The following is a 16,489-nucleotide window of genomic DNA, read 5'->3' on the forward strand; positions in this document are numbered from 1 at the left end:
ATATATATATATATATATATATATATAATTAATAATTAGGTGAAGATGTAGGGCAGTGTGTGAATTTTTCCTTCCATTAAACACCATTGTAAAAAACTAACAGCTTTAGAATAATAAAAGGAGATGTCTCAGTACACGACTGTATGATCAGATTTCAGGGAAATACAATCCAAATTAAAATGTAAACCAGCAAATACAAAGTGTCAGTCATTTATAGAAACAAATAAAACAGTGTAGGAAAAACAATGGCCTGCAAGCACCCAGGCTGCAGCCCCACTCTAAATATAAAGATGCCTATCGTTTTACACCACAGCCATTCTCTATAACAATGTAGGCATATTATATCAATGCATAATTAAAAGTACAAATAGTTTAGCATGTATAACATCACTAACATATCAATTAAGATAATGATAATTATTATAATACTAATGAATCATTATCATAATAAACAATACACGTGTATGCATATACACACATACCTACACAACACATTGATTAACATAACTAGATTCTTACCTACCTAGTTATAACTAGTTCTTGCCTCACCATGAAGTCACGAATAAACATACATGCAGCATAGAGGTGGCACAATTTAAACCCCACTAAGACCACAAACAACAGTCTACACAACAAAAGAGCTTCATAAATTTGCAGGTAGATGAAAGGCCTCTACTGGATGGACTATGCTGCTTAATTGTACGACTGCACTAGTTACTTTTCACTATTAGCCAGCATAAACAAAAAGCCAAAACCTACCAGCTGATCAGGCTAAAAGCGTTGTAACACTGCCACCCCCCCACCCCCCCACACACAGGAACCCGTATTTCCTCTACCAATGTTCCACTCTGCATAACTAACGTGTGTATCCAGTTTTTCTGTTGTAAACTCTCTTAACACTTCACTGATGTTTCTCACCCTGATGTTTCTACCATGTCAGAGTTACATTGGGAGCAATAACATTTATTTGTTTAAGCCTCAATACCCTGAATGTGCCCAACACAGTGTTTAAAAGAAATATGTAGAGCAGAAAGAATACCCATTTTTTCTTCCAGCCATAGCACATAGGCAATATAGCAACAGACAGACAACAATAAAAAAAGCATGAAAAACAAACATTCATGTTACTGGAAGATTGAATGCAAGGGAGAAAAGATGCCTTTCATGGTGAGACCTAAAATAAGACAAAGTTTCACTGCTGGATTTGTGAGGGAAGAGAGTACCAGAGACAGGGAGCCACTTTGGAGAAATCTCAGTCTCCTAAGCAGGGAAGATTAGAAGAGGGAATGGATAGTTGGCCGGTGGTGGAAGATCTAAGGGTGTGGGAGGGTCTATAGGGCTAAAGAATGTCTGAGAGGTAGGAAAGGGTAGGTTTATTTAAGGCTTTGTAGATGAGCAACATGATTTTAAACTGAATACTGTATTTAACCAGGAGCCAATGAAGATTATAAAGGACAGGTGTAATGTGTTGATGCAAGCAGGAGGTGGTAGCAAGATGGATTGCTTTGAACCATGTGGAGCTTATGGAGAGAAGAAGGATTAATTCCAGGGAGGAGACAGTAATCAAGATGGTTTGAGATGAACACATGGATGAGTTTATCAGCAGCAGACTGTGAGAGGGATGATCTGATTTTTGCTGTTTCATAGGTGGAAGAATCAGGTTTTTACAAGGGAGCTAATGTGTAGGTCATGGGCAGGATTCCGGTATAACCACATGTTTTGAACAACAACATTGCCAATTCAGAGAGACTGAAACTACTGATTCTATTTACAAACTATTCTATTTTGAACTGATGAGGATTAGTTCAGTTTTGTAAAACTTTTGTAAAAAGTCCGGGTCACGGGAAATCAGAGTAAAGAAACCCAGACCTCCCTCTCCCCAGCCACTGTTTCCAGCTCCTCTGGGGGTATACCGAGGCGTTCCCAGGCCAGACCAATGATTAACATCTACACAATGTAATTCAGTAATAACTGAAGATTTTAAAACACAAATACAGAGACTGGTGAGGTCACTGAAAATAAGGTGGCACTTTGTATCAAACCAATTTCCAAAACAATTTCCAAACATTTCCAAACATATACACATGCATCTCAATAAATTAGAATATCAAAAAGTTACTTTAATCCAGTAATTCAATTCAAAAAGTGAAACTCAAATATAGATTTATTGCAGAGTGATTTATTACAAGCATGTATTTCTTTTAATGTTGATCATTGTGGTTTACAGCCAGTGAAAACCCCAAAGTCATGTTGTCCTACTTAAAAGTATGTACAGTATATGAACTTAGTAATTGATCAGGGTTCCTTTTGCATGAATTACTGCATCATTGCCGCGTGCTATGGAGGTGATCAGCCTGTGGCACTGCTGGGGTGTTATAGAAGCCTTTGGACTTGATATAACACAGTGGACCAACAACAGCAGATGACATGTTCCTCCAAACCATCACTGATTGTGGAAAATTGTGCAACTGTCATTAATTCAGCATCAAACTTGTTTAATCCTGATTATGGCAGGTTTTTTTTTTACCTTTATGAATTCTAACCTCTTACACTGTCTAACCTAACTTCACTGACTAAAACTAGGCTGAACATTATCAGATTTCAAATTAATTTACTACAGTTTAACTAATTTTAATACCTTCTTGAGAAATCTGTAACATAGCTTTGAGATACATTCATTAGGCTGATAATGTTCAGCGTAGTTTTAGTCAGTGAAGTTAGGTTAGACAGTGTAAGAGGTTAAAATTCATAAAGGTAAAAAAAAACATGCCATAATCAGAATTAAACCAGTTTGATGCTGAATTAAACTCAGATTGGAAACATTGTAATGTGTTAAAAATGTGAAGAAGCTGTAAGATTGACAGAAAATGATTAAAATCTACACACTGTGATTCAGTAATAACTGAAGATTTTAGAACACAAATATAGAGACTGGTGAGGTCACTGAAAGTAAGGTGGCACTTTGTATCAAACCTGAGAAAAAATGTAAAGAAAATTAAAATCAAATATTAATACCTCAAAATGATATTACATTGAATTGAATGACCATAGCTGCCCCAGTGTCCCCTTCGTTTCATGGCTTATGGAGATTTTAAAAGGTTTATTTGTATGACTTAATTGCTGTCACAGGGGATGTCACTTTATTCAAAAGTTTTACAAAGTTTGACACATACAATATATATTCTTTGTTGTTGTTATTGTTGTTTCTCTTTTTGTTATCAGGATATTTTTTTCAAAGCTGCAGCTATAGATTACACAACTACATATTAGATTAGATCTTTACAGAATGAATAATGTTATTTGCTGTTTCACTGCCTCCAAAACTTCAAAAAAAAAGGATTGACACAGCAACTTACTCTCACAAGTTCCACACCATTCTCTGAACAGCATCTCAGTCACATCTCCACATTTCTACAGCACCGAGTGAGAATGAAACACAACTTACTGATGTGTTTGGCAGGAGTCATTTTCCTATGTGCTCACCTCTGCTTTGCTGCAGTAATTCCATTAAAGCAGGTATGATTATTATTCCTTTACAAAAAAAGTATTTTTCTCTTGTGCTCTTATAAATATTTGAGATTTTAAATAGAATAACTAATGATGTGATGTTTGTGGTGAGTGCTGCTCTTTACACAGTTGTTTCTTTCTCTTTGTTATGAAGAGGGATCCTCGTGCTTTAATTGATTGGGTAAGATTCTCTGTATTGTTCTTTTTAATAAAAATACAGTACAGAACAAAATATGAAGACAGCTTAGTTCTTCCTGAACTTCTATGTCTCTGTCCATCCCAATGTTAAATTATTCTAACATGAACAGGAAGGAAGTAGGTGATTTGTTTATATATAAAATACTCTGTGGTACAGTATAATTAAAAAGAAAATTAAATATTAAATTAATAGTCAAATTTTGGGACACTATCCATAATTATCGGACGAAACCTGTTTATCCAGCTGTACTATATTTAAAACATTCTTAGCTGCTCCGAGTTGAATACATTCCTTCAACAGCAGATTTTTCAGGTGAAGGTTGAAGGGACATATTTTCCAGCCACTGTAAATGAAGATGGGTTGTTCCAAGAGCATAATTTACAATGACACTAATTCATTCACGTCAAACAGTGTCTTGACATTTGGGAGATTTCTGACTGGAAACTCACTCCACAGTAACAAAGCCACTCATCAGTGGATGGAACCAAACGGCTGCAGACTAAGTTTGCTCAGGAGTATGTTGTCTGAAAGAAGGAGGACTGATCTTGTGTTCACTTTATTGATGAGAGAACATTTATCTCAGTTTTGAAAGTTGGAGAACATTATGTTTAGTGTCTAACTGTGGAAAGACTGAACTTAGTGTGAGAAAAAGTCATTTAGGTTTGGAGAAGCAAGTGTCATCATTTGTGGATTTGTTTCCTGAGAAAGAGCTGGACTTATTTTACTGCCTTTACTTATAATTCTATACCTGTGAATGTCTCCCAATCTACCAGCACTTTTTACGCAAGACAATGTCCCTCATCACACTGCAAAATTCAAATGACACTTCCACTATTAACTTTGAAATAATTTAAATGCCTGACCCTAAGTCCTGATCTGCCCCAGTAGATACACTCTGGAGGATTATTGGAGACAAAATTATGGCTAAGAAATCCATTATAGTTACCGCAGTGTGAAAAGGACCAGAAAAAGTGTGAACAAAATCAAACCGGAGATATCAGATTTGGGTGATGTACTGTGGACACAGTTGTAGTGAAGACATTCTTAGCAATAAACTCTAATGTCCATAATTAATTTTAAAACTACATCCACATTTCTAATATTGATCCCAGCTGTTTTAAATGTATATTTACTGTTTATTTACACTGTTATTACTGTTACTGTTATTACTGTGTATTTACACTGTTATTAAATTTATAATATTTGAAATTATGAAATATGCCTCACACATAGCCCTTATATTAATGTTATGAGAAATATGAACTGGGACGTGCAGTGACTTTGAAATTTAAGAAAAAGTAAGTTGTTCTCCAGTTTTTTTTTTTGTTTTTTTTTTATGTACTTTATATAGCATTTGTGATTAATTTATCTGCAGGGTGGGCCATTTATATGGATACACCTTAATAAAATGGGAATGGTTGGTGATATTAACTTCCTGTTTGTGGCACATTAGTATATGGGAGGGGGGAAAACTTTTCAAGAAGGGTGGTGACCATGGTGGCCATTTTAAAGTCGGCCATTTTGGATCCAACTTATGTTTTTTTCAATGGGAAGAGGGTCATGTGACACATCAAAAAAATTGGGAATTTCAAAAGAAAAACAATGGTGTGCTTTATTCTTTCATGAGTTATTTACAAGTTTCTGACCACTTTTAAAATGTGTTCAAAGTACTGCCTATTGTGTTGAATTGTCAATGCAACCCTCTTCTCCCACTCTTCACACACTGATAGCAACACCACAGGAGAAATGCTAGCACATGATATGATAGCTTTCAGTATCCGTAGTTTCAGGTGCTGCACATCTCGTATCTTCACAGCATAGACAATTGCCTTCAGATGACCACAAAAATAAAAGTCTAAGGGGGTCAGATCGGGAGACCTTGGGGGCCATTCAACTGGCCCACGACAACCAATCCACTTTCCAGGAAACTGTTCATCTAGGAATGCTCAGACCTGACACCCATAATGTGGTGGTGCACCATCTTGCTTTAAAAACTCAGGGAACGTGCCAGCTTCGGTGCATAAAACGGAAAACACTTTGTCATGTAGCAATTTCGCATATCCAGTGGCCTTGAGGTTTCCACTGATGAAGAATGGCCCCACTATCTTTGTACCCCATATACCACACCATACCATCAAGATGTGCAGCACCTGAAACTACAGATACTGGAAGCCTGTGCTTGCATTTCTCCTGCGGTGTTGCTATCAGTGTGTGAAGAGTGGGAGAAGAGTGTTGCATTGACAATCCAACACAATGAGCATCACTTTTAACACATTTTATAAGTGGTCAGAAACTTGTAAATAACTCATGAAATAATAAAGTTACGTTGAAGCACACCATTGTTTTTCTTGTGAAATTCCCAATAGCTTTGATGTGTCACATGACCCTCTTCCCATTTAAAAAAAAACAAAAGTTGGATCCAAAATGGCTGACTTCAACATGGCCCCCATGGTCACCACCCATCTTGAAAAGTTTCCCCCCTCCCATATACTAATGTGCCACAAACAGGAAGTTAATATCACCAACCATTCCCATTTTATTAAGGTGTATCTATATAAATGGCCTACCCTGTATATATGAATCATTGTTCAATTGTTCAATGGTTCTATTTTATAAATAGTTTATAAGTACTCTGGTGCTTGTTGGAGAAATACATTATATGCTTATGAATATATCTAAGTTTATATTTTTATAATACGTAACAAGCTTATATTACCTCTTAAACTTGAAGGTGTTGACTGTTTGCTGTTTGTCTCTGTTTCTTAAGGCTAAAGGGGGCACAGTTATGGGAGACGTAAGTATCATTGTGCATCTTTATCATTCTCTGATTTCTTTGTACAAGGAAGTAGAAGAATTCAGCAAATTTAACAAAAATTTAAGAAAAATTAGCAATACAAACCTCACTTAAATTATCCATCCATCCATCCGTCCATCCATACATTATCCACCGCTAATTATCCACTGGGTCCAGGTTGCGGGGGAAGCAGACCGAGTAAAGAAACCCAGACCTCCCTCTCCCCTGCCACTGCTTCCAGCTCCTCCGATGGTATACCGAGGCGTTCCCAGGCCAGTCGAGATATGAAGTCTCTCCAGAGTGTTCTGGGTCTTCCCGGGGCCTCCTCCCTGTTGGACATGCCCGGAACACCTCACCAGAAAGGCCTCCAGGAAGCATCAAGACCAGATGCCCGAACCACCTCAACTGGCTCCTCTCAACGTGGAGGAGTAGTGGCTCCACCCAGAGTCTCTCCCGGAGTGAGAGAGAGAAGAGTCAAGACACCCTGCGGAGAAAACTCATTTCAGCCGCTTGTACCCGCGACCTCATAATTTCGGTCACTACTCAAGCTCATGACCATGGGTTGGGACGTAGATTGAACGGATAAATTGAGAGCTTTGCTTTTCTGCTCAACTCTCTCTTTACCACAACGGACTGGTGCAGAGTCCACATTACTGTGGATGCTGCACCAATCTGCCTGTTAATCTCCCAATCCATCTTTCCCTCACTTGCAAACAAGACCCCAAGGTATTTGAACTCCTCCACATGAGACAGGATCTCACTTCCAACCCATTTCCGACTGAGTACCATGGACTCAGATTTGGAGGTGCTGATTCTCATCCCTGTCGCTTCACACTCGGCTGCAAACTGGCCCAGCAAGAGTTGGAGGTCCAGGCTCGATGAAGCCAACAAGACCACATCATCTGCAAAAAGCAGCATTGAGGTCCTCCAGCAGAACAATGGAGTCCCCAGAATGAGTACTCTCCAGCACCCCCTCTAGGGTCCCCAAGAAGGCCAGATACTCTGAACTGCTGTTCGGTGCATAAGCACAAACAACAGTCAGCACACTTTCCCCAACCCGAAGGTGCAGGTAAATTACCCTCTCGTCCACTGGAGTAAACCCCAACGTACAGGCAGTAAGCCGAGTGGCTATGAGTAAGCCCACTCCTGCCTTACACCTCTCATCCTGGGCAACTCCAGAGTGAAAGAGCATCCAGTCCCTCTCAAGAAGATTGGTTCCAGAGCCCATACTGTGTGTCGAGGTGAGCCCAACTATATCTAGCCGGTACCTTTCAACCGTGCTCACCAGCTCAGGCTCCTTTCCCACCAGAGAGGTTACATTACGCCCTCAGCTGCCACGCGATCTAAAATGCACCAGACCCAGATTACTACCGCTCCTACAGATGGTGGGCCCATGGAAGAGTGGACCCATGTTGTTCCTTCAGGCTGAGCCCAGCTGGACCACATGAGTAAATGTCTGACCACCAGGCGCTCGCCGAGAAGCCCGTCCCCCAGGCCTGGCTCCAGGGTGGGGCCCCAGTAACCCTACTCCGGCCAAGGAGTCACGTAAATGAACTAAGGCAGAAACAGAGTTGTTTTTCCTACAGTGGAGGAAAGGACAGAAAAACCTTTGTTTTTTGTTTCAGATTAGAAGAGGGACATGAGTCTGAGATGATATGTTTAAGTGCTGCTATGAATTGGCTGTAGTTTTCTTACAGCTAACTCAGGAATATTTCCTGAAAATGTATCATTTTTATATGGACCAATGGGTGGTTTCTGACTTATGAACAGTTCTCTGTATGTCATGTGAAAAAGAAGACTGTAATTTAGACTGTAATTAATTGATCTGATGTGAATGTGTGTAAAACCAAGTGCTGTTCTTTAACTTCATAATCCTAGTTTAACTGGAATCTATTGTGCTTTATTAAATGTGTTACTGAGGTCTGTCATATTTTTTTATACATTGAAAGTTGTCTTAGTCCAATATTTTTCCAAGTTCAAATCAACTGTACTGATAACACAAGGTCTTTGTGATCTCTGTAGAATTTAGGGAGAGGCTGTGACTATGTTTTGTTTGGTTAGGGTTAGTCTGTCGTTTGCATTACATCACCCTTCTTTAAAACTGAGAACTCAGGCGTTCAGCAGAAAAGCTGTGATGTATTTATTTATTTTCTGTTTTAACCAACAGTTGCCTATTCCTCCTGAAGAACAATATAATGTACTGTATGGATCTGGATCAGGATCTGAAGTTGCGTTTTGGGCAGGAGTATCTGATGAAATGTCTGGAGATTTCCAGTCACCTGAATGAAAGGAAATGGTATAAAACTGAAAAGAAACATGCATGAAGTTATTAAAAAAGACAATTTTTCAAATTTATTAATATACACAACTGTTTCTAACATTTGTGGTCACTTGCTCCTTCAGCACTATTTATAGCACTGAAATCAACTGTATTAAAAAGACATTTGTCCCCATTTGTAGTATCTGCTTTTTGTAAGACATTACATTAGATGTTTGAATATTCTTTGAATGTTAGTGAGGCCAGGTAAGAATCGGTATGAACTGGTAGGATTTCTAATATCTGGGTTTGTTTCTTATAGGAACAAGGAAAGATGCAGTTCCAAAAAGAATGAAGAGTGATAAAGCGGCATCGTCTTCAAAAGTGAATGAAAAAGTCTAACATAAAAATGTGTAAATGTTCTAAGGTTTACATATTGAAATAAAACAATGATTAGCGCATGCTTTATATACTTTCAGTAATTGTATGTAAAAATGATTTTAAAGTAGGCGGAAGCAGCTGGAATTTTCACCTGAATGGTGGGATGGAACAGAAATTCTTGTCATTAGGACAATCAATTATACAACAATAACCAAAGCCTCTTATTTAATAACACTTTCTTACATAATTGGATAAATATTAGAACAGCAGTATTTAACTTTGAGGATCGCAGCACGTAACTTAAGGAAAATCTTTATGATTGTAATATGGGGTCTTCTAATCTTCTAAATATCTTCTAAAAATCTTCTAAGATAATCCTCTGACCCCTACACCAAGCCATGAATGATTTTGAATTAACTTCACTGATGATGAAAAATGGTGAATCTTTATTACACTAAAGACCGTACTGAAGCACAAGAAGCTATAGATCCATCAGAGTCTGAACCTAGAAGATTTCCAAAACAACACAACATATACACACGCATCTCAATAAATTAGAATATCAAAAAGTTACTTTAATCCAGTAATTCAATTCAAAAAGTGAAATTAAAATATAGATTTATTAAAAACAGAGTGATTTATTACAAGCGTGTATTTCTTTTAATGTTGGTCATTGTGGTTTACAGCCAGTGAAAAACCCAAAGTCATGTTGTCCTACTTAAAAGTATGTACAGTATATGAACTTAGTAATTGATCAGGGTTCCTTTTGCATGAATTACTGCATCATTGCCGCGTGCTATGAAGGTGATCAGCCTGTGGCACTGCTGGGGTGTTATAGAAGCCTTTGGACTTGATATAACACAGTGGACCAACAACAGCAGATGACATGTTCCTCCAAACCATCACTGATTGTGGAAAATTGTGCAACTGTCATTAATTCAGCATCAAACTGGTTTAATCCTGATTATGGCATGTTTTTTTTTTTACCTTTATGAATTCTAACCTCTTACACTGTCTAACCTAACTTCACTGACTAAAACTAGGCTGAACATTATCAGATTTCAGACAGCCTCAAATTAATTTACTACAGTTTAACTAATTTTAATACCTTCTTGAGAAATCTGTAACATAGCTTTGAGATACCTTCATTAGGCTGATAATGTTCAGCGTAGTTTTAGTCACTGAAGTTAGGTTAGACAGTGTAAGAGGTTAAAATTCATAAAGGTAAAAAAAAAACATGCCATAATCAGAATTAAACCAGTTTGATGCTGAATTAAACTCAGATTGGAAAAATTGTAATGTGTTAAAAATGTGAAGAAGCTGTAAGATTGACAGAAAATGATTAAAATAAACCAACGATTAACATCTACACACTGTGATTCAGTAATAACTGAAGATTTTAGAACACAAATATAGAGACTGGTGAGGTCACTGAAAGTAAGGTGGCACTTTGTATCAAACTTGAGAATAAATGTAAACAAAATTAAAATGAAATATTAATACCTCTAAATGAAAAAGTACATTGAATTGAATGACCATAGCTGCCCCAGTGTCCCCCTTCATTTCTTGACTTATGGAGATTTTAAAATGTTTATTTGTATGACTTAATTGTTGTCACAGTGGATGTCACTTTATTCCGCTGGTCAGTGATGATAAGGCCTGTATACAAAGTTTGACACATACAATATATATTCTTTGTTGTTGTTGTTGTTCCATTTGTGTTATCAGGATATTTTTTCCAAAGCTGCAGCTATAGATTACACAACTACATATTAGATTAGATCTTTACACAATGAATGTTATTTGCTGTTTCACTGCCTCCAAAACTTCAAGAAAATGATTGACACAGCGATTTACTCTCCACACGAGTTCCACACCTTTCTCTGAACAGCATCTCAGTCTCAACTCCACATTTCTACAGCACTGAGTGAGAATGAAACACAACTTACTGATGTGTTTGGCAGGAGTCATTTTCCTGTCTGTTCACCTCTGCTTTGCTGCAGTAATTCCGTTAAAGCAGGTATGATTATTATTCCTTTACAAAAAAAAGTATTTTTCTCTTGTGCTCTTATAAATATTTGAGATTTTAAATAGAATAACTAATGATGTGATGTTTGTGGTGAGTGCTGCTCTTTACAAAGTTGTTTCTTTCTCTTTGTTATGAAGAGGGATCCTCGTGCTTTAAATGATTGGGTAAGATTCTATGTACTGTTTTATTTAATAGAAATACAGTACCGAACAAAATGTGAACAACTTAGGTCTTGCTGAACTTCCATGTCTCTGTCCATCCCAATGTTCAATTATTCTAACATGAACAGGAAGGAAGTAGGTGATTTTTTTGTATATAAAATACTCTGTGGTACAGTATAATTAAAAACAAAAATTAAATATGAAATTAATAGTCATATTTTGGGACACTATTGATAATTATTCGATGAAACCTGTTTATCCAGCTGTACTATATTTAAAACATTCTTAGCTGCTCCGAGTTGAATGCATTCCTTCAACAGCAGGTTTTTCAGGTGAAGGTTGAAGGGACATATTTTCCAGCCACTGTAAGTGAAGATGGGTTGCTCCAGGAGCATAGTTTACAATGACGCAAATTCATTCACGTCAAACAGTGTCTTGACATTTGAGAGATTTCTGACTGGAAACCCGCTCCACAGTAACAATGCCACTCATCAGCGGATGGAACCAAACAGCTACAGACTGAGTTTGCTCAGGAGTATGTTGTGTGAATGAAGGAGAACTGATCTTGTGTTCACTTTATTGATGAGAGAACATTTATCTCAGTTTTGAAAGTTGGAGAACATTATGTTTAGTGTCTAACTGTGGAAAGACTGAACTTACAGTGTGAGAATAAGTCATTTAGGTTTGGAGAAGCAAGTGTCATCATTTGTGGATTTGTTTCCTGAGAAAGAGCTGGACTTATTTTTCCGGCTTTTATCTATGGTTCTATACCTGCGAATGTCTTCCAATCTACCAGAAATTTTTACGCAAGACAATGTCCCTCATCATACTGCAAGATTCAAATGACACTTCCAATATTAACTTATTAAATAATTTAATTGCTTGATCCTAAGTCCTGGGTGGCACGGTGCCGCAGCAGGTAGTGTCGCAGTCACACAGCTCCAGGTACCTGGAGGTTGTGGGTTTGATTCCCGCTCCGGGTGACTGTCTGTGAGGAGTTGGTCTGTTCTCCCCGTGTCTGCGTGGGTTTCCTCCGGGTGCTCCGGTTTCCTCCCACAGCCCAAAAACACACGTTTTTTTTTCTACATTTGTAGATGGATTGGCAACTCAAAAGTGTCTGTAGGTGTGAATGTGTGTGTGTATCTGTGTTGCCCTGTGAATGACTGGCGCCCCCTCCAGGGTGTGTTCCTCCCTTGTGCCCAATGATTCCAGGTAGGCTCTGGACACACCGTGACCCTGAACTGGATAAGCGCTTACAGATAACGAATGAATGAATGAATGAATCCTAAGTCCTGATCTTCCCCAGTAGATACACTCTGGAAGATTACTGGAGACAAAATTATGACTACAGTTACCACAGTGTGAAAAGGACCAGAAAAAGTGTGAACAAAATCAAACCAGATCAGTGTGAGATATGGGTGATGTTCTGTGGGCACAGTTGTGGTGAAGACATTCATAGCAATAAACTCTAAAGTTCATAATGATTTTTAAAACTACATGCTACTATTTCTACATTTCTAATGTTGATCCCAGCTGTTTTTAAATTTGACATATTTCTTTTTTATTGTGATACAGAATATATGAAATTGTGAAATATGCTTCACATATACCCCTTATATTAATGTTATGACAAATTTTAACTGGGACGTGCAGTGACTTTGAAATTTAGGAAAATGTAAGTTGTTCTCCAGTTTTTATTTGTACTTTAAATAGCATTTGTGATACATTTATTTAATATATATATATGGATCACTGTTCAATAAATACTCTAGAATATATTATATGCTCATAAATATATATAAGTTTATATTTTTATAATACGTAACAAGCTTATTTTACCTCTTAAAGCTTAAAGGTGTTGACTGTTTGCTGTATGTCTCTGTTTCTTAAGAAAACAGGGGGCACAAATGTAGGATTCGTAAGTATCATTGTGCATCTTTATCATTCTCTGATTTCTTTGTACAAGGAAGAAGAGGAATTCAGGAAATATAATAAAAGGAAATAATAAAGGAAAATTAGCAAAACAAACCTCACTTAAATGAACTAAAGCAGAAACAGATTTGTTTTTCCTACAGTGGAGGAAAGGACAGAAAAACCTTTGGATTGTTTCAGATTAAAAGAGGGGCATGAGTCTGATTTTCTTATTTTTCTCAGAGATGATTTGTTTAAATGCTGCTACGAAATGGCTGTAATTTTCCTACATCTAACTCAGGAATATTTCCTGAAAATGTATCATTTTTATATGGACCAATGGCTGGTTTCTGACTTATGAACAGTTCTCTGTATGTCAGGTAAAACAGAAGACTGTAATTTAGACTGTAATTAATTGATCTTATATGAATGGGTGTAAAACCAAGTGCTGCTCTTTAACTTCATAATCCTAGTTTAACTGGAATCTATTGTGCTTTATTAAATGTGTTACTGAGGTCTGTCATATTTTTTATACATTGAAAGTTGTCTTAGTCCAATATTTTTCCAAGTTCAAATCAACTGTACTGATAACATAAGGTCTTTGTGATCTCTGTAGAATTTAGGGAGAGGCTGTGACTATGTTTTGTTTGGTTAGGGTTAGTCTGTCATTTACATCACATCTCCATTCTTTAAAACTGAGAACTCAGGCGTTCAGCAGAAAAACTGTGATGTATTTATTTATTTTCTGCTTTAACCAACAGAGGTCAATTCCTTCTGGAGTACAATATAATGTACTGTATGGATCTGGATCAGAATCTGAAGTTGAATTTTGGGCAGGAGTATCTGATGAAAGCAATACGTCTGGAGATTTCCTATCGTCTGTATGACATGAAATGTTATAAAACTGAAAACAAACATGCGTGAAGATAAATTTTCAAAGGTATTAATATACACAATTGTTTGTAACATTTGAGGTCAGTTGCTCATTCAGCAATGTTTACAGCACTAAAATCAACTGCTTTAAAAAGACATTTGTCCCCATTTGTCCCCATTTGTAGTCTCTGCTTTTTGTAAGACATTACATTAGATGTTTGAATATTGTTTGAATGTTAGTGAGGCCAGGTACTGACTGATGTTGGGCGATTCATTTTTGAACACTCATTTGTCCCAAATAACTCTTACGCTCTAACCCAAGCTTGGGCATGGAGAAGTGCTGTGACCTTTTAAGCTGACTAACTGATATTTATTAAAGGGTGTCTCTTAAATTTTGGGCAAGAATCGCTATGAAGTGGTAGGATTTCTAATATCTGGGTTTGTGTCTTATAGGAACAAGGAACGATGCAATTCCAAAAAGAATGAAGAGTGATAAAGCGGCATCGTCTTCAAAAGTGAATGAAAAAGTTTAACATAAAAATGTGTAAATGTTATAAAATTTACATATTGAAATAAAAAAATGATTAGCACATGCACACTCTTGATCTGAAGTTAAAATACACTTTCAGTAATTGTATGTTAATTTTAAAGTAGGTCGAAGCAGCTGGAATTTTCACCTGAATGGTGGGATGGAACAGAAATTCTTGTCATTAGGACAATCAATTATACAACAATAACCAAAGCCTCTTATTTAATAACACTTTCTTACAAATTTGGGTAAATGTTAGAACAGCAGTATTCAATTCTTGAGGATCTCTGCACGCAACAGAGATGCACTTCCTCTGACCCCTACACCAAGTCATGAATATGTTGATTTTGAATTAACTTCACTGATGATGAAAAATGGTGAATCTTTATTACACTAAAGACCGTACTGAAGCACAAGAAACTGTAGATCCATCAGAGTCTGAACCTAGAAGATTTCCAAAACAACACAACATATACACACGCATCTCAATAAATTAGAATATTCATTGAGTCATTCATTATCTGTAACCCTTATCCAGTTCAGGGTCGGGGTGGGTCCAGAGTCTACCTGGAATCATTGGGTGCAAGGTGGGAATACACCCTGGAGGGGGCGCCAGTCCTTCACAGGGCAATAAATTAGAATATCAAGAAGTTAATTTAATCCAGTAATTCAATTCAAAAAGTGAAAATTAAATATAGATTTATTACAAACAGAGTGATATATTACAAGCATGTATTTCTTTTAATGTTGACCTAACTTAAAAGTGTACAGTATATGAACTCAATAATTAGTCAGAGCTCCTTTTGCAAGAATTACTGTACATTGATGCGTGACGTGAAGGTGATCAGCCTGTGGCACCGCTGAGGTGTTATTGAAGCCCAGGTTGCTTTAAAAACCACCTTTAGCTTATCTGCATTGTTGGGTCTGGTGTCTCTCATCCTCCTCTTGACAATACTTCACAAATTCTCAATGGGGTTTAGGTCAGTTGAATTTGCTGGCCAATCAAGCTCAGTGATACTGTGGTTATGAATCCAGGTATTGGTATTTTAGGAAGTGTGGACAGGTGCCAAGTCCTGCTGGAAAATGAAATCCGCATCTCCATAAAGCTTGTCAGCAGAGGGAAGCATGAAGTGCTCTAAAATGTCTTGGTAGAAGGCTGCTCTGACTTTGGACTTGAAATAACACAGTGGACCAACACCCGCAGATGACATGTCTCTCCAAACCATCACTGATTGTGGAAACTTGTGCCAGTTTTTAACTGTCATTAATTCAGCATCAAACTGGTTTAATCCTGATTATGGCATGTTGCTTTTGCCTTTGTCAATTCTAACCTCTTACACTGTCTAACCTAACTGTCTAAAACCTAACCTCACTGACTAAAACTAGGCTGAAAATTATCAGATTTCAGAAAGCCACAAATTAAGTTTACTTCAGTTTAACCAACTTTAATACAGTTTTGGGAAATCTCTAAAATTTCTTTGAGATAGTCACTTCATTATGAGCATTTACTGCAGTAATCTTCATTTTAAAATGAGTGTGAAGACCACTGCTATGCTAATGCTGTATACTTTCTCAATATATTGACCTACTACCTCAAAATAATGAGATACTATCTCAAAATATTAAATTAGTATCTCAAAACAATGAGATGGTATCTCAATATATTGACTTAGTATCACAATATAATGAGATACTATCGCAATATAATGAGAAATTTTCTCAAAATAATGAGATTGCAACCTACACTCTAATAAAACGGCCTTCCATATCTTTCTGACACTGTGATTTCATAAATAAAAAGTGAATTGAAATCAAATGAGGTGCAGCAGGTAGTGTCGCAGTCACATT

At 37.1% G+C, this 16,489-nt stretch overlaps 2 long non-coding RNA genes across 2 annotated transcripts; both read left to right on the plus strand.

Moving 5' to 3' along the window:
* Positions 1-3,375: 3,375 nt before the first annotated feature.
* On the plus strand, positions 3,376-10,342 carry LOC136707376 (uncharacterized). Its single transcript, XR_010804214.1, has 5 exons — positions 3,376-3,516; positions 3,662-3,688; positions 6,474-6,500; positions 8,668-8,796; positions 9,080-10,342. It is a non-coding gene; the product is annotated as an uncharacterized lncRNA (long non-coding RNA).
* Positions 10,343-10,972: 630 nt separating this feature from the next.
* Positions 10,973-14,698, plus strand: LOC136707724 (uncharacterized). The gene is made up of 5 exons (XR_010804237.1): positions 10,973-11,158; positions 11,305-11,331; positions 13,220-13,246; positions 14,001-14,179; positions 14,566-14,698. It is a non-coding gene; the product is annotated as an uncharacterized lncRNA (long non-coding RNA).
* The last annotated feature ends 1,791 nt before the right edge of the window (positions 14,699-16,489 follow it).

Source organism: Hoplias malabaricus, chromosome 9 (genome assembly GCF_029633855.1).
Source record: "Hoplias malabaricus isolate fHopMal1 chromosome 9, fHopMal1.hap1, whole genome shotgun sequence".
Lineage (NCBI taxonomy): Eukaryota > Metazoa > Chordata > Actinopteri > Characiformes > Erythrinidae > Hoplias > Hoplias malabaricus.